At 39.3% G+C, this 18,339-nt stretch overlaps 1 protein-coding gene across 1 annotated transcript in view; it reads left to right on the top strand.

Annotated features, from left to right (window-relative positions):
* Positions 1-405: 405 nt before the first annotated feature.
* rap1gapa (RAP1 GTPase activating protein a) overlaps positions 406-18,339 on the top strand; it is a 119,131-nt gene continuing 101,197 nt past the window's right edge. The window contains exon 1 of the mRNA XM_072656333.1: positions 406-662. The gene's annotated coding sequence lies outside the window, so the exon portion shown is untranslated. The remainder of the gene's footprint in view (positions 663-18,339) is intronic.

The following is an 18,339-nucleotide window of genomic DNA, read 5'->3' as shown; positions in this document are numbered from 1 at the left end:
GTCGCCGTTGGCTTGCTCACGGAGGTCTTTGAACCTTCATGTTATTTCGTCTTTCTTCTCTGTCTCTGTCCTTTATTAAGTACTAATTATGTAAAGCTGCTTTGTGACAACAGTTGTAAAAAGCGCTATACAAATAAATTTGACTTGACTTGACAATATATATATATAATAATAATAATATATAATATATATATATGTGTGTATATTTTTAAAATTATTTTATTATACATTTCTTTAGCATAAAGTGGACAGCCTTCGTTCTTAATAACTAAATGAACATATTTATTTTTAGCATAACTTTCCTGTTCACACTGGTCGCGCGCCACGGCACCACTAAGTCACGTGCGCCTCCTCCTCCTCCTCCTCCTCCTCCTCCGTGGCCAGCAGAGTGCAGTTAGGCGATAAAGAAGGGAGAGTGAGGGAGAGGAGAACAGCGGAGAACAGCGGAGAACAGAGGAGAACAGCTCAGTGCACTGCCGAGCGTTGAATGGCGACACATTAGCCCCTTCTCTCTCCGTGTTTTTCCCCTCCTTCTTTTTCATCTTGTGTTTTTTTAAGGTTGTAAACTTGTACTTGATGTTCTGGGCTGGGCGCAGCTGTTACCTTTAGTGTTCCTCCGCGGAATTCCAGCGTTGAGACGTCGATGACAACAACGGGAGGAGGTAAGTGTCCGTTTATAGACAGTTTGGTCCTGTGCTTTTACTTTTGCGCTGTTTTATTAGCCTCGCTGAAACGGTCAGTGAGGGTGGGCAGACCGCTGGTCACTGTGGCTTGTGGCTACTGGTCGCGCGCACGCTGCTTTTGCCGTCGCGCGCAAGTTCCAGCAGTTCAAATCCAAACGGCTTCAAATCCAAACGGCTTCAAATCCAAACGGCTTCAATTCCAAACGGCTTCAATTCCAAACGGCTTCAAATCCAAACGGCTTCAATTCCAAACGCCGCTCAACCGTCGTGTCATGTCCGGATTTCAGCGATATCATCTCCATTTTCCTCCATATAGCGAGCTCACCAGTGTTAAGCTGACTGTCCCGGTGTGTGCTGGTGGCTGTGTTGGTGCTTTGGAGAACAGTAAGTGTAGCTACATTACCCACTGTGGCTCGGTTTTCCTGCCTCCTCACCTTCACATAGCGAAATGGTCAGTGTCGAGTTAGTTAACTTGGTGAAAATCCTCCTCTGAAAGAAATCTGAAGTACTAGGACTAGGACCTAGGACTAGGTTTATATCGTTGCTGTCCAATGAAAACCATGTATCTCCATAATGGAGAAAGCAAAAATGCCCTAAACATTGAATGGAAGTCAATGTATAATAGCTAAGTGTACAGAGCAGCTGCAGGGTTCAAACCGTGGAGAAAATAAAAACTAACAATAATGGAGAGCAGCGATATGCTTAAATCCCTTCCCCTCCACACAGCGAAATGATCAGTGTCGAGTTAGCACTCTTAAATAAACTAGTTGTTTATTTAAATTAAGCCTGGTCTTGGACTACACAGCATTCAAAAGTGAAATTCACCATTTAAAGAAAACTCCAAAACTCCAAAACTAGGCTTATATGATCAAACTGACTGTTAACTGAGTAATGCAGGTGTTTATTCAACTCGATGTGCAGCAAACTCAAGCCACCCCATGGAGAAATAAATCCCATTCCATGCATGTGCAAAACCTTTGTCTTATTTTTCATCCTGACTGCACAGGTTAGCAGCCTTGAAGGAGGCTGGCAAAGCCTTCACAGAGAGTGCCTTCGGGTTCAGAGTGAAAGAATTACTGTAGCTGTCAATCATGTGTGGTTCTCAAAGCCCCGCAGTTGAAGTGCAGGTGACAGTTTGCTTCACGACCGAACACCATTGTGGCTTGAAACTCGGTTCAGTCTCTTGCTATTCAGGAGGTGTGCGATTTTATTTGATGGGCGCCTCCTGGAGCCCTCCTGTTTCTGAGGTGTGAATGTGTGGGGTGTGCCCTTTGTGAGCCTTGGTGCTTGAAGCGCTGATTGATATTCCCCTCATTTCAGCCACTGCTCAAACATCAGAGCAGGTTCTTGCCTCTGTCAGCAGCGCTCCATGAAAAAAAAAGGATCTCCACAAGCTCATTCATCTGCCCTTTCCATTCCCAAACCCATCTCAGCAGAAAGAGGGAGAGAAAATTAGAGGGTGTTTTTCCCCCCGCTGAATGAATGATCCTTTCTGTGGAGCCAGCAGGCTACAGCAGGATGTACAGGGTGGAGGATATCTGTATTCTCTGCCCTTAGTTCTGCCTTTGCTCATGGAGGACAGTGTAATCAACTGTATCGGTAATGGGTTCTGTGTTTCTGCCCAGGCTTGGGAGAACATATTGAGATGCATTGTGCTCTTGCCTAGGAACATCTCCTTGCTTTTTTCAGCGAAGCATCATGTGAAGCATCATGTGCTGAACATGCCGCCACTGCAGAGAAATCACATAGAATAAAGCGTGCTTTTAGAGTGAGTAATGACCTATGGTCTGAAACGAGGTAGAGTATGCTGTGGGCTATAAGAAAAAACAAGTCTTGGTGCTTTGAAGGATATCTTAATGTGACAGCCAGGTCAACAGAGGTCTTTAGGAATGTGTTTCTGCTCAAGAACAGGAATGGTTTAAGACAAGGCCAGACCCAGTGCGTTTTTGCTTCTCTGGCTGAAGCTGGGGTTGCCTGTCCAAAGAGAAAACATCCAGGGTAAGTGGCTTGCCCTGTGCACTGTGTTCAGTGCTGAGAATCTGGCTGTAGCCTGAGGGATAACTGGTTTTTACAGACCTAAAGCTTGCCCCCACCCTCAGCAGCTCCACCTGAGCTTCAGGCACTTATGTACAGCCCAGATGGTGCTGATATTCAGCTTTAAATCATTACACCTCCTCGTCTTTTATGAAAGATACAAGTGACCAGGACCATTCTCTGAATTCAGGCCTTTACCCTTCATTCCTACAACACCAGAACACCTTTTAATACCTCTATGCCACTTTTTGATTTCCATGTCGCTACATTCAATACATCCTCCTTGTAAAACTCATTTAGGCCATCAAATAATTTGCACATACTTGCTTTATCTTCACAGTAATCATAAGAGGGCTGTTTTTTACTGCAGAGATAGATGCAGCTTGTGTTTAATATACAGCGTGATGCCTACTGGGGACAGCAGCCACTCTTCTTCTTCAGTATAAGAGTCTGCTTGAAGACAGGAATGGAAAGAGGAGCAAAAACAAAAGACCTTTCTTCTGTCTTTTTGTGCTTCTTGTAATCCCTCTGCTGTGACACTTTAAGAAGCAGGGCTAAGCTTTTCCTGGCATTTTCTGCTGTTGCAGATCTCAACAACAGCATTAGATTTTTTTTCATTAAAAGTTACATCTGTCTTCCGAAGCTGTGATGATGTGATACTTGGTATGTGATCTTTTCTTTTTCACACATCAGGCAGGAACTTGAAACCATGTAATGAAACACAACGTCAGGCCTTGCTCTGTATAAATTTAGTAGATTCGTTGCACTGAAAAATGTTCTGAATAAATCTGTTGATATGTCCTTACATGCCTTACTGTGTGTGTATGTCTGTATGTGTTTGGATGCTTGTCTATGAGTAAACACACTTCGCAGCATAACAGCAGTCCTGATGCTGCCATTGCTTTCATTTCGATCACCCCCACAATCCCCTCCCATCCATCTCTGTGCTCGCCTGTTGTGCTGTAGTAAAATAGAAGCAGTGGGGAGTCTTGTTGTGTCCTCAGGTCCGCAGCCCTTGGACTCCCCGCTGAGCCTCAAGGTAAATGATAACGGTGTCCACGCTGACTCTTTTAGCAGGAGGGGGTCTTTCCAATATGGATTAAAGAAGACTCCCAGCATTAGGCTGCATCAAATTGAGGAGTATGTTTGTGTTTGTGTGTATTTTCCTCCTTTTCCTATTGTGCAGTGGTTCAGAGGGATAATGCAATTTGGATCAGGGATTTAGGTATAAAGGTCTTTGATGCTTATTGGCTGTTTGGTAAATGTTTTTTTAAGCTATGTGTCTTGTAGATGCGCAGTAAACAAGGCCTGGACAATTTGGTTGTATTTATCGTTATGATAAATGACAGGAAAAACCTTTTTGTTAACACAATACTAACAGCTCAACATGATGTTGATTTTTCCATTACAAATCATTTCAAAGTAGGGCTGCATGATTTTGTAAAAACAACACTGGGGCAATAATAAACTGCATTTGTTGTAAAACAGACATTTATCAAATATGAAAATGCAGACTACCTGGGTTAGCACTACAGATAAATGGAACACTTTACCTGTAGAGAAACACAGATGATTATGATGTGCATCCCCATAATTGTGAAATAATAGACTCTACCGAAGTGTTATGAAGAAATCTGTGATAACAACTGCCTGCGATTCTTCAGTTTACTTGTACCTTTTTGTTTGGTTTGATATTCAGCTTCACTAAGCTGCCACTGTTCAGGCCTTGAGCAAGGCTCTTAACCTCTCTGCTCCAGTTGCTGCTGTACAAACCGGATTCCAAAAAAGTTGGGACACTAAACAAATTGTGAATAAAAACTGAATGCAATGATGTGGAGATGACAAATGTCAATATTTTATTCGTAATAGAACATAGATGACAAATCAAAAGTTTAATCTGAGTAAATGTAACATTTTAAAGGAGAAATATGTTGATTCAAAATTTCATGGCGTCAACAAATCCCAAAAAAGTTGGGACAAGGCCATTTTTACCACTGTGTGGCATCCCCCCTTCTTCTTACAACACTCAACAGATGTCTGGGTACAGAGGTTCAAGTTTAGAAATAGGAATGCTCTCCCATTCATGTCTAATACAGGCCTCTAACTGTTCAATCGTCTTGGGCCTTCTTTGTCGCACCTTCCTCTGTATGATGCGCCAAATGTTCTCTATAGGTGAAAGATCTGGACTGCAGGCTGGCCATTTCAGTACCCGGATCCTTCTCCTACGTAGCCATGATGTTGTGATTGCTGCAGAATGTGGTCTGGCATTATCTTGTTGAAAAATGCAGGGTCTTCCCTGAAAGAGATGACGTCTAGATGGGAGCATATGTTGTTCTAGAACCTGAACATAGTTCTCTGCATTAATGGTGCCTTGCCAGACATGCAAGCTGCCCATGCCACAAGCACTCATGCAACTCATACCATCAGTGATGCAGGCTTCTGAACGGAGTGTTGACAACTTGGGTTATCCTTGTCCTCTCTGGTCCGGATGACATGCCGTCCCAGTGTTCCATAAAGAACTTCAAATCGTGACTCATCTGACCACAGAACAGTCTTCCATTTTGCCACACTCCATTTTAAAAGACCCCTGGCCCAGTGCAAACATCTGAGCTTGTGGAGCTTGCTTAGAAATGGCTTCCTCTTTGCACTGTAGAGTTTCAGCTGGCAACGGCGGATGGCACGGTGGATTGTGTTCACTGACAATGATTTCTGGAAGTATTCCTGAGCCCATTCTGTTATTTCCTTGACAGTGGCATTCCTGTTTGAGGTGCAGTGACGTTTAAGGGCCCGGAGATCACGAGCATCCAGTAGAGTTTTACGGCCTTGACCCTTACGCACAGCGATTGTTCCAGATTCTCTAAATCTTTTGATGATGTTAAGCACGGTTGATGATGATAACTTTAAAGTCTTTGCTATTTTACACTGGATTACACCATTCTGGTATTGCTGCACTATTTTTCTGCGCAACAATGGTGGAATTGGTGATTCTCTTACCATCTTGGCTTCAGAGAGACACTGACACTCTGAGAAGCTCTTTTTATACCCAATCATGTTGTCAATTGACCTAATTAGTGTTAATTGGTCTTCCAGCTGTTCATTATATGCTCAATTTCCTTTTTCCAGCCACTTATTGCTACTTGTCCCAACTTTTTTGGGATTTGTTGACGCCATGAAATTGTGAATCAACATATTTCTCCTTTAAAATGTTACATTTACTCAGATTAAACTTTTGATCTGTCATCTATGTTCTATTACGAATAAAGTATTGACATTTGTCATCTCCACATCATTGCATTCAGTTTTTATTCACAATTTGTTTAGTGTCCCAACTTTTTTGGAATCCGGTTTGTAGAATGACCCTGCGCTCTGACCCTGACTTTCTAAGCTGAGAAATGCAAAGAGGATATGCCGCCATATGATGTAATGATGTTCAGTCTTTTGATTTATTGAAATTTGGTCCCTGCCATTTAAACGCAGTGGTTGTAGATTTTAACACAGTATAAAAATAATTACCATAGCCTTACAAGTTACCATATTGTTATTGTGCTATTTAATTGTAAATTTGACATTACATTTAGAGGATTGTGTTTGTTTTGTTTATATAGCAGTTTAATGGCAGTTTTATGAGGTCGTTATTTTACCTTGCTTTTTGTGGATGCATTTTACAATATACTTTTGGAACTTTCTGAGCCATGTTAGTCTGTGAAGTATGTAATTCGAGCTCTTTAAAACCTTGAGAGACCTAACCTAATAGGTGGGTCTGCAGAGTAAAATATCTAATAGTACCAACTCTTAATTGTGTTCAGGATGCCTCACAATTGTATTAAATAGGTCATGGTACTAATATTACCAGCATTGCTTTCACAGTGTATGCAGTAGATTTAACACTGTCTTGTAGCTTGTAAAAAAGAACAATGAGGCCCTCTTGGGAACCAAAGTATCTTCCTGTGGAAGTGTGTTTGTAGGTGCTTGACATCCACGCTGAATATGTAAGCGTATTACCCTAAGTTTAGCTCTTGGTCTATTTAGCAAGTGCTCATTCATGTCATTTCAGTATAATCAGACAGACTCCCCTGTAAAATCACAACAGGAGGATTGAAAGATATAAAATTGTCACTGGGTTTGGACCAAAAGGACGCAGTGACCTTTCAGATGCAGTAATAAATATACAAGCATACAAGGCATTCTGCTTTGGTGTGCTGTGTCTTTTAAGCTATCAATTTCAGGCTCTCTAGATTGCACTTAACTCTTTTAATGTAGTTGTAGTTTTTGAATATTGTTAGTCAATGTCACTTCCAGTGCACAGCACAGATTGTAAAAGAGCTTGGTCTTGGTATCAGCCTTTGACTTGGTATCAGAGGTAACTACCTTTATCTGTGTGTGAAAGTTAGCGAACAAAAGAGGACTTTTCCATTACCTTTAACAAACATTTGCAAACTGAGCGGTTTGAAGATATCACTCAAAAGAGGGACATGGGGTAGGATTTTGCAATCAAATTATTTAAAGCCATTTTATGTACACTAAAACAATTTTGAAATATTGAATGACCAAATGTAAGACAGATTAGTGTATTGCTAATTTATTGTGTGGAGTTCACTGAACTTAAGATAGCAAGGTTACTTTTAAAGTTAGAACAACATGTCTTATTGACAGTAGACAACCACAGTAATCAACCACAGCATTCTTGGTAAAACAGTTTGGAATCATTGCTACAGTCATTCAGGGGCTTTGCCGCTAAAACAACTATAGTACAGTGATACATGGATACAGTGGAGTCTGGCTGTTGCCTTGAGAGGCTCAACCATGCTGGATCCAGGCTGGCATGGGTTGAATAGCCTGAGGGCTGCTACTAATTGGCTGCTGTATGTCTCCAGAGGGACCTGTGCTGTCAACTGGGACCTGGAGAGACCTCTTTTAAATTAAAGAGCAGCGAATACTGGGACTCCTAGACTTATTTATTATTCAAAGGGTCCTGAAGGAGCAGGGAATACCGGCGCCTCTGCCTTCCCCTTACACACTTTGTTATTACCTGCAAATTTCACACAGTAGACTTCACAGAGATGGCAGTTGTTTTGAAGTAATAACACTTTTTTGCATTTTTATTGTAGCTTAAATCACTGTGCATCACGTTGTTGTCATACAAAAGTCTTGTATTTCCTTTTTCGCTATTTTTAGTTTTTGACATAATTTGAATCTGGTAGTTCATTACACTTGTCAGAATTTCCTGATTATTCAGGAATGCTCTATTGAAGTTGGACTTGCCAGTTTTGAATAAATCATCACTGTGGTTCTACATAAATAGAATAAAATCTAGGGATACTCATTACCTTGATGGCTAATGTATTATTTGCAGACAAATGTAAAAACAACAATATTATTATCTTTACAATATTAAAATGTTGCCATACAATTAAACTTGTATGCAAGCACATATTCAGCTAATTACTTTTGATATGTAATGAAGCTGATCTAATAAAGCAGAAAAATATTTTTTTTGTGTTTTGCGTCACAAACTGCTGCTTTGGAAAATACAGCACATAAACAGTAGAATGCTTCAAAAGTCAGTCCTGCTCTATTCTACTTTAATTTAATAGAAGAATAATAAGAGCTTACAGATCCGAACAATGCTCTTTGAGACAGAATGGTGACAATGAATATACACTGAGCATGGAGCAGTTGTGTAGTGGTAATGAGGGAAAAAGTGTTTGTTATTTAAATTGAAGTGTTTTAGAGACCTAAAAAGCTAAAGATCATTTAAAAAAGAAAAATTTAAATAATGCATCAGTATAAAATATTGATATCAACACAATTTTAGCGACTGTGACGACTAACTGTGGCAGCACTAATTCTTCTTCTGTTCCTCTGTTTTTGATTTTTTAAATATTTAAATATCATTATATTTTTGGAGTACCTTAATTGAAATTAATGATCATTTCATCTGCATTAGCTATAAAATCTGATCTTGTGGGTACTAGAGGCCATGTTTCATAATGATGAATGGTACCTCTGCAGACTTAACGCTTTACAGTTGATAGGTAGTGTTTTTCTTTCCAGTGGACCTGGCCACCCTTTACATGGTACTTACATGGACACCAATTTCAGACCAAATCTTTAGAAAAATATCAGTCTACAAATATACACTCTATTTACATCACCATTCCCATGAAATGCTCTGTTTTCCTGGTGTTTATTTCTTATTCATAGGTGCGCTGCCATTGTGGAGTAAGGTTTAAAGATGACTGCTGTTGTGACATGTTGTTTACAGAAGCTGAGCTCAGCTCGCTTGGCTCCAACTGCGTGTTTGAGGTCATGAATTAGTGATTAGAGCAGAAACGTGTGACAGTTGAGCTTCTGCTAGACAGTTAGAAAATAACTGAGGCAGAGGCTCCTTCTTGCCAAGGCAAAATAAAGTGTAATCTAATGATGTACGCCCTCTTTGGTATAATGAATGATAAGATTCCACCTAAACCTAAATAGACACCTTTAAAATAATGCTTTAAAGATTTTTAAGGACATCCAAACCAGATAATACAGTGAAAAGAAATATTTTAGACAGAATTGCATCAGCATATTCTTTTCACCTGTGTATACAAAACCTGCAGCAGTTCATCTGAAACATATTGTAATGGGAAATGTGCAGAGAATGAGATTAATGTTTCAAAACATAATGGCTTATGAGGACTTGGAGAAAAGCTATAAGAACTATAAGATGCCTGATATTTTGTTGGACGTGAGCTAAATTGTTTATGGCTGATGTTTGTAGGACTTGGAAAATTAGAGCCTGCAAACCAAGTGAAGTGTAAACCTCAAGGACAAACACAACCTTTTTTCTTCTCTAAGGACAATTGGATTTTGAGTGAGAGGGCTTGCTGTTCTGGATAAAAAAAGGATTTTATGGAAGTGCGCTGCTTCTGATAGTTTAGCACAATGGATTTTTCAAGCCTAGAACGGAATGACAGTGGCCTTTGCCTGTTCTTGTAATCTTGTTCTTGTGATTCCACACCAGAATTGTGGTCACACCAATACGGCTTTAGGCTTATTTCAGCAATGTGGTTGTCAGGCATGTCTAACATATCAGATCTCTAATATTTTATGTCACCTCTTATTTTCAACCACATTTGTTAAAGAGATGGGCAGAGCTCAGGATGCACAAAATGAGAAAATGGGATTTCTGTTATTTCTCAGATTTGTGATTGCAGTTTTCAAGACTTTCTAGACTGCTGTGGAAAGGTTTGGGCCACCTCACAGAGGCACTACCTACTAATACCCCCTTTGGCAGAAATCACATGTATACAATGTATACAAATGACATTTTCTCTGTTTTCCATTTTTACTGTATCTATGTAAATATGTTATATACGTTACATTGTTTAATTGAATTTGCTGGTACCTGCACCTGCCTATTTTCAGTTTTCCACCTGCCTGATGGAATTCATTTTTCAAGCATTATTGCTACAGTAGTGATTTTATTATTTTGTCATTAAAGAAAATCTGTATGGTAAATTACTGTTCAGTACTGTTCAGTTGATTACTATTACTATTACTATTTTTGAAATATACTGAAAGTGCTAAGTTTAGCTTATAAAGCAGCAGTGCTGAAAGTACCAGTTCAACAGTTCAAAGTCACTAATTTCCAGTGATCCTATTTAATTTCATACTATAATGTTCATGCTAATCCAGTCCCGTGAATTATACCAAATATGACTATGAATATAAATCAGACAGGAGATTACAGACGTTGGTTTGTCTTGAATTAATTGGCTTGCTAAAATATTCATCAACATAGTCACTAACAAAACACACCAAATGAATATGCACCCAGTTATTGCACTATTAACTTCCTTGCATGCCACTGGAGTGTGCCCTAGCTCCATAATCTTTTAACATGTCTGCCTTGCTGAAATATCTTAATTATACTGCTGCAGAAATCTGCTGCCAAACACACTTAGTGAGCTGGCTCCATAAATGGAATCTCTCTTATTCTATTAGTGTAAGCTCAGATGGCCTTACCTAATTAAGTCAGATTTTCTTTTGGTGTAATGCATTGATATTCATGCCAACTCTGTCAGCAGTAACCTTGGGCTGATAATTGATATTACAGAATATTGTGTTACTTTAAATTTGTAAAGATATCATGCAAATTCTCTTCTTTTGGTTGTCTGTCGTGCCACTGATATTTTTTATGTGGTACATATGATCAGCTCTCAGGAGGGGCACTATTAGTATGCAAGCTCCTTCTTTTTGTGTCATTTAAAATCAGTTAAAAACCACACATTAGCACAGTGCACTAATGCCCAGGACAGTTACCACCAATAGTCAGTCTAGAAATGGTAGAAATATTGTTTCTCTGATAAACTAACATGTTGGCACATTGTTCACTGAGGAGAAAAAATATCTTGTGTAGAAGCTGATATCTTCTTATTACCATCCTCTTATGTAGTAGTTGGCTTTAGTTTTACCAATTTCTCTCTGCTATTTTTGGCACACTGAATCTTATGCCTGGAGGTATGTGACAGAAAAACCCTAATGAAGCTACCTGTCTAGCTCCCGCTGTGTTGATTGAGGCTGTGAGCCGAGGCTTACCCCTGGCATGCCAGCGATTTCTGAGATGTTCATGCTTCAAGAAATTAAATAAAAAGCATGTAGAAAATAGTGTAAATTTGGTCAACATCATTGACATAACCAGGTAACATCTATTTTGTATACTAAACTGGAATGGCAGAATGAAACTGTTACTCGTTAGATGTTTAGCATCTGCATTAACCACCTGGCTATAGTTACAATTTCAGCTTAAAATGCACAGCAATTGTATTCTGGTGCTTGCATAGCATATATGTAACTGCTGCTTTATTTAAGGTGGTCTGGAAAATTCACAACATCAGTGGTTATCGAGTTAATAACAGTTTTCGTTTTTAAAGAATTCTGATTACAATAATGACTTCCACAATATATTACTGTACGCTGCAGTAAGTTTCCCCTCATCCTGTAGCTACTTAAGATTCCACTCTCTTCATTTCAGATCGGTGTTCTCCATCATATCTTCCATTCACATGCAGCTTTTTCTTCCTTAAATCCACACTGTCAGCCAATCCAGCACTGAATCAGTGGTGCCAGTAACTTCTCTAAATGATGTTCAGGCATTCATCAGAGCATTAGGATTGATTGTACAGAAAATACACACATATATTTTGCATACACTGGTATCTGTAGTGATTTACGGAGGAAAGTTAGCAGCATATGTCATATAAGTTACATTTATTGGGGATTTATGACAGTATATTCATATTTGACTGTGAATTATTCATGAACCAAAACAGTGTTTGTTTTAGCCATATTAGGGTTTTATTAGTAATATTCACTATTTAGCTCTCCATCGCTTTATCTTTGAGAAACAGCAAAACAGATGGGTTATGCCTGCAAGAAAAGGTGCTTTAGTGCTCACATAAGATTATTTTGCAGACAATATTTGTTTGTCCAAATGTGTTTTTGCCTTTTAATTCACACATTTTGATTTCATCATACTTGATCTGCTTTCTTCTATATCTCTTACAACACAGCAAGGAGTGGGAATGTTGCAAGTCTGCGTTCACTCGACTCAGTTGTGTCGCTTTGAAGAAGTGCCAGAATCAGTCATGACAGGCCACTCAGCAGCACTGCTTCTCGCCTCATCTCTGATCTTTGCCTTTCACACCTACACTCAGAAAGGACTGACTGCAGCTTCTGTTTCAATGGGAGATCATTGAGAGTAAACTAGAGTGGAAGTGTGCACAGTGCCTGGATGTGTTTGAGTTTGAGATGGCTGTAAGGCAGTGAGAGAAACAAAATCTCTTGTTAATGGCGTATTCACACTTTGCCTACAGAAGCATTTTTTGCAGCTACTGTGAAGTTAAACAAACTTTACAGAACCATGGAAAAGGCATTCAGCAGACACTCTTAGCTAGAGCAAATTACAAAAGTGCTTTGCTGTTTACTCAGAAAATGTCCTTAGCTAGTTTGTATAGGCTAGAATCCAAAAGTTACCAATTGTGCAAGTTCTCCCACTTAAAAAGATGAGAGAGGCCTGTAATTGACATCATTGAGGTAGACCTCAACTATGAAAATTCAGAAAATCACATTGTTTGATTTTTAAAGAATTTGTTTGCAAATAATGGTGAAAAATAAGTATATGGTCAATAACAAAAGTTCATCTCAATACTTTGTTATATATCCTTTGTTGACAATGACAGAGGTCAAACGTTTTCTGCAAGTCTTCACAAGGTTGGCACACACCGTTGCTGGTATGTTGGCCCATTCCTCCATGCAGATCTCCTCTAGAGCAGTGACTTCAGACGCGCCCGGATATGTTCTGGCTTAAGCAGGGGAACACGTCTGGCACTGCAAGATCTGAGTCCCTGGCGGCGTAGTGTGTTACTGACGGTAGCCTTTGTAACGTTGGTCCCAGCTTTCTGCAGATCATTCACTAAGAGTGTGACTGTTTGAGGTTGTGGGCGGGTGTCTTTTATACTGTTAACGAGTTCAAACAGGTGCCATTAATACAGGTAATGAGTGGAGGACAGAGAAGCCTCTTAAAGAAGAAGTTACTGGTCTGTGACAGCCAGAAATCTTGCTTGTTTGTAGGTGACCAAATACTTATTTTCCACCATTATTTGCAAATAAATTCTTTAAAAATCAGACAATGTGATTTTCAGAAATCTTTTTCTCATTTTGTCTCTCATAGTTGAGGTCTACCTATGATGTCAATTACAGGCCTCTCTCAATTACAAGCCCAATTCTCTGGATGTTGTAAAGGAGCTGACTGAGTCAAATTTGTAACATGAGTCAAGAACAATAACTGGTCATTCTCGACTACACCAATTCTTTATGCTTCTGCAGATGGAGTGTCCAGTGAGTTCTCAGAGGAGATGGCAAGATCATGGTGAATATAGTGCACAAAAATACTTAACTTATTCATGGTTGCTGCACTTGTTGTGTGGCCACATAACTGTGAGTTTGCAGTTTAGAAAATGGTGTTTTCAAGGCAGGCTGTGTTGTAGCTAATTAAAACTTAAATTAAAAGTTTCATTTAATCAAATATGCCACCATGCTGACTTTAGCCGAGTTATCATTTCCATGTTAATTCGCAGGTATGGGAAAAGGTGGGAAAGGTAATGAAATGTCTATTAACACAGCAGGAATAATAATGAAAGGACCCGGTTTCAACAGCAGCAAAGGACAGTTCATTCTGTATGCTTAATCGACAGACTCATCTCATTCTCATAGTTTATTTTCCTAGTCCTCGAATTGCTTCTTAGCAGCCATTGTTGTCAGACTGCTTAGACATCCAACATCAGCATGTCCTGTGTGCATTTGTTTAATATGTAATGCTCCAGATGTAGTCTAATCATTAATGCCTGTGAGACAGTCATTAATCAGTCGGTCTTATTTCAAAAGCCAACAATGATGGTAAAAACATCAGGTTTTGGTTTATCTTTGTAGTAAACCTTATTGAGCACATACACTATAATGAAGAAATTCTTGGTTTTCACTGTTTTTTGTTATTAATGAAATCATACCCATATAGTACAGATTTAAACTATTGAAAATTACCTGTTGAGGAGCCACAAGGCTTAATCTTTAAGGAGTGTAGATATAGTGAGAAACAGTTCTCTATGAAAAGTCAAGGTACACCTCAGTGCAGCGGCCGTGTTAACCAAATATTTTCTGTCATTGGCAGAATTCAGTCAATGACAGATTTGAAAGATTAGAAAACTGAGAGTGATTTAACGTAATTGTAAGTAGTTTGCACCCTGTCCAGTAGGTGGTGAGTGGTGAGTAGTGTGAGTGAAATTAGTGTGTATGTCACTAGTGTTAAAACTGATACAATGGTGCAGAAGGAGTGCATTTTGCAGCTTGTTGACTTCTGATCACTTTCTTGGGTGAGATGCAGGTTTAGTTTAAACAGCCATGAAAAATATGAAAAATAAATAAATAAATAAAAGAAATAAAATGACGGAAAAACAAAAAGTCTAACATGCTTACATAAACAGCCTACAGAAATGTGTGTTGACATTTGTATATATTGTATATATTTTTATAGTTTTTATGGTGGGATAAAGTGGTAGCACTGTCGGTGCATGTGGGGATGGTGTGGGTATGATGATTGGGTAATGTGTGAATGGAGCAGGGATGGTGTCGAAGCATGTGGGGATGGGGTGTGGACAGTGTAAGAGATGTCAGGAATCGTTTAGGTGGGGACAGAATTTCATCACCTTGCAGCTCACCAGTCTGAAGGTTGAGCTTTAACCAGAATTGCTGCTCATCAAATGTGAAGCATTTTGCATCAGACACATGCTGCAGTGACAGTAGCAGCAGTCTGTATATATGTCTGTTTATATATCTCTATCAAAGTGTGTTGTGCTTTTTTTTATAGGAAACAATTAGCTAAAATGAAGTATGAGAACATGGTTCTTTATGGCTGTCTGCTGCCTGGAGTGTTTTAAGATTGAAGAACATCTGAATATATGCAGTTTTAGTATGAGACCTTCAGGCTCTTTAAGACAGTTTGAGCCAGACCCCGTTTTACAATGAGATGCTTGTTTTGATCCAACATTGTACCCTTCCAGTAGTTCTGCTGAATAAACGGTGTAAATTAGCCCCATATATGAAGCAGTAAATGCTTCTCCAAGCATTAACGTAATGAAAAGTAAAGCAGTAAAATAACAAATTTTTCACATCTGAATTGCTCAGTAAGAAATGTCAAAACCTCTAGCAGCATAATTATAGGACAGCATGAGTAATGTTTCCAAAGAGAAGAGAGAGAGAGAGAGAGAGAGACAGAGAGAGTGAGCAAGCAAAGATATATTCCTTGTTCCTCTCAGATAATTGCTCATATCCATTACCCAGATACTGTACACTGTGCAAATAACACAGCTGCAGTGGAAAACAAGGCAATCCATGGAATATAAAAAACCTACAAGTTTATGTGGGATTCATAGTGTGCTGTCATGACCAAACCTCACAAGAAACTTTTATGTAGTTTTTTTTGTTACGTTTTTTGCTTTTTGCATTTTGTGATCCACCTGCTGCCCTACATTGTGTGGTTTTCCACCCACCTCTTTGATTTGACCTTTGAAAATGCGCATAAAAAAAGCTGGATTAACAAGTCAGATTTAGAAAACAAAATGTTAAAAATATATGTGAGTGTTCTACGTTGATGCCAATTGCTTGTCTAAAACACATTGTCCTAGAGCACATTGTCCTTTTCCCAGCATCCAGACCCACAAACTGTGAACCACAAAGAATTAAAAATGGACTGAATCATGACGAGAACATGTACACATTTACAAAGAAAATCTGTGTTTTTTTTTGTAGGAATGTGCTGATCCGATCTAGTGGATCGGGATGAGGTCGATCCAGGCATATTTTAATGAACTAGGTATTGGCTGGTTTGATCAATTACTGTGCATAAATAAATGTATAAAGATATAAAAATGTGTTTGGCCTAGCTAAAAAACATCCAGAATACATATAACAGGGATTATTTTGATGTCACTTGAAATAACTTGATAGTTATTTTTTCTGCTTATGTGACGCATGGTTGTACCATATCATGTAAAAAAGCTTCTGTTATCTTTTGATGTCTTTTTGATCACATCACCAGCAAGTTAGAAAAATTAATATCCCTAATATTATGTCTCTCCTTTCCTTCCTCCACACGCATCCATACAGAGAAAATGCTCAGCTAACTTAGAAATCCTCCCTGATGTGTTTTAATCATACATATATATAATGCAGAAATAATTATAATTATCAAAGTTACTATTAACAGTTCACATTGACTTCACATATTTTCCTTTTTCTAAAAAGTTTCCATTTCAGGATACTAGGTTTTGTCTTGACATCGACTATATATTTGCTATTAGGACAAAAAGCTATGCATAAATCAACAGGTTGGTTGAATATGATCCAGTGCTTCCAGTACAGTAGATGAAAATGCATCAGAATAACTGAGAAATCAGTCCTAACAGCGAGCAGCACTGAGAAAGCAACAACAGAAATTGATTGCATTTTATTATAATTGCATTTTGGAGTGGTTCCCAGGCAAAGTAATCACAGCTGGCAATGGAGCTGTAGCTGGATGGATTGGATGGTGTTGGAAAGTGACAGCCTCAATGAGGACGAAAGAGACACAACATGTCTGCAACTGACAGATAGCTTCCAGTCAAAGCCTTTCCAGCAAGCAGAAGCCTACCATTGCTGAACAATTTATTAAGGTGACAGATAAAAGAGTGCCAAAGCCAACTGGCAGCTACCGCTGGGCCTAAAGACGTCCGAGCATGATGTGTCGTCTTCAATTTTCATTGTTCCATGTCTCCTGGCCACTTGCTCTCATCCTGCCTCCTTCCTCGTTTCCTCTGACTTATTTCTTCTCCCTCACTTTCCTTTAGGTTAATTTCCTCCTGCATTGTCATGATTGTGCAGTTTAGGAGTAAATACGATTTTGTGATCCAGTCGAGATATAGATGGAGTGGCAATTTTGAATTGCTTCCCTAAATATTTGATACCTGTGTCAACAATGATTTCTCCTTTTTTAGATCTTACTCATTCTGCAGCTGATATTGCCTTTTTGTTTGGGTTGTGCTATAGCAAATGACACTGACATGTCAAAAGGCATGGGATAGCAGTATGTATATTGATAAAGAATTGGTGTTTCCTTAGGGTACGGCTTGGGAGCGCACACACATGTATAAGTTTTGAGTTTTATCTAGTGAGGGAGGTTAAACCCTGGCAATCATACTAATGGCAAGGCAACGTGAATTGCAAAGTTGCTTACTGTACCCTAGAGGACTGGCAGCATGTGGCATTGTCCAATGAGTCATCATTGTCACAGACCCCTTGAAGTTGTCAACTAGGCACTGTGCAGGCGTGTCATGGTTCCATTTTGGTGTGGGGTGTATTCTCATGGCATGGTTTGGACCTACCAGTCTGCCTAAACATGTAATTGACCGGTGCCCATGACATTTGCTGCTTGATAATCATTTGCATAGACTTTGTGTACCCCAGCAGTGATAGGATAATCCAGCAAGATAATGCCATTAGGCCCAAGCAGGTTTGAGGAGCATTCTGGAAAGTTCTGACGAATGGTGTTTCCTGCACCTTTCCCCAAAATCAGCCTAAACAAGAATTTATGGGATGTGGTGGAGAGGTCCTGAATTCGCACCTAAAATCCTACTGCTATAAATACTACGGGACTGTGGGTGGCTGTCCAGACAGCTCTGTATCCCACCACTTGTGGAATTTATGCCATGTCAAGTTGCTGCACTTTGGTGGGCCACAGAGCCTCCTACATGATACTAGCTCCTGTCCCATGACTTTTGGCATAATCATATTGGTATTGGCAGACATTTGTAATCAAATAGGGGTTTCAGTTTGCCTTTATAGCAATCCCATAAGCAGCTGACAGATGTTTATCTTTGGCTGATATTTCAAACAGGCATTTGATTAAGTTGCCTATTTAATACAGAACATCATTGGTGCTCCCACCATGTGCTTACTGGCACACTTGTCAAGTAATTTGCTGCAAAATACTGGATACAAAGGAGATGTTCTGTTCTATCTACTGTGACCATAAAAGCCTCTTGAC

The sequence above is a fragment of the Salminus brasiliensis genome, chromosome 14 (genome assembly GCF_030463535.1).
Source record: "Salminus brasiliensis chromosome 14, fSalBra1.hap2, whole genome shotgun sequence".
Classification (NCBI taxonomy): domain Eukaryota; kingdom Metazoa; phylum Chordata; class Actinopteri; order Characiformes; family Bryconidae; genus Salminus; species Salminus brasiliensis.
The sequence above is the reverse complement of the archived record's forward strand: the minus strand, read 5'-3'. Positions and strand labels throughout refer to the sequence as shown.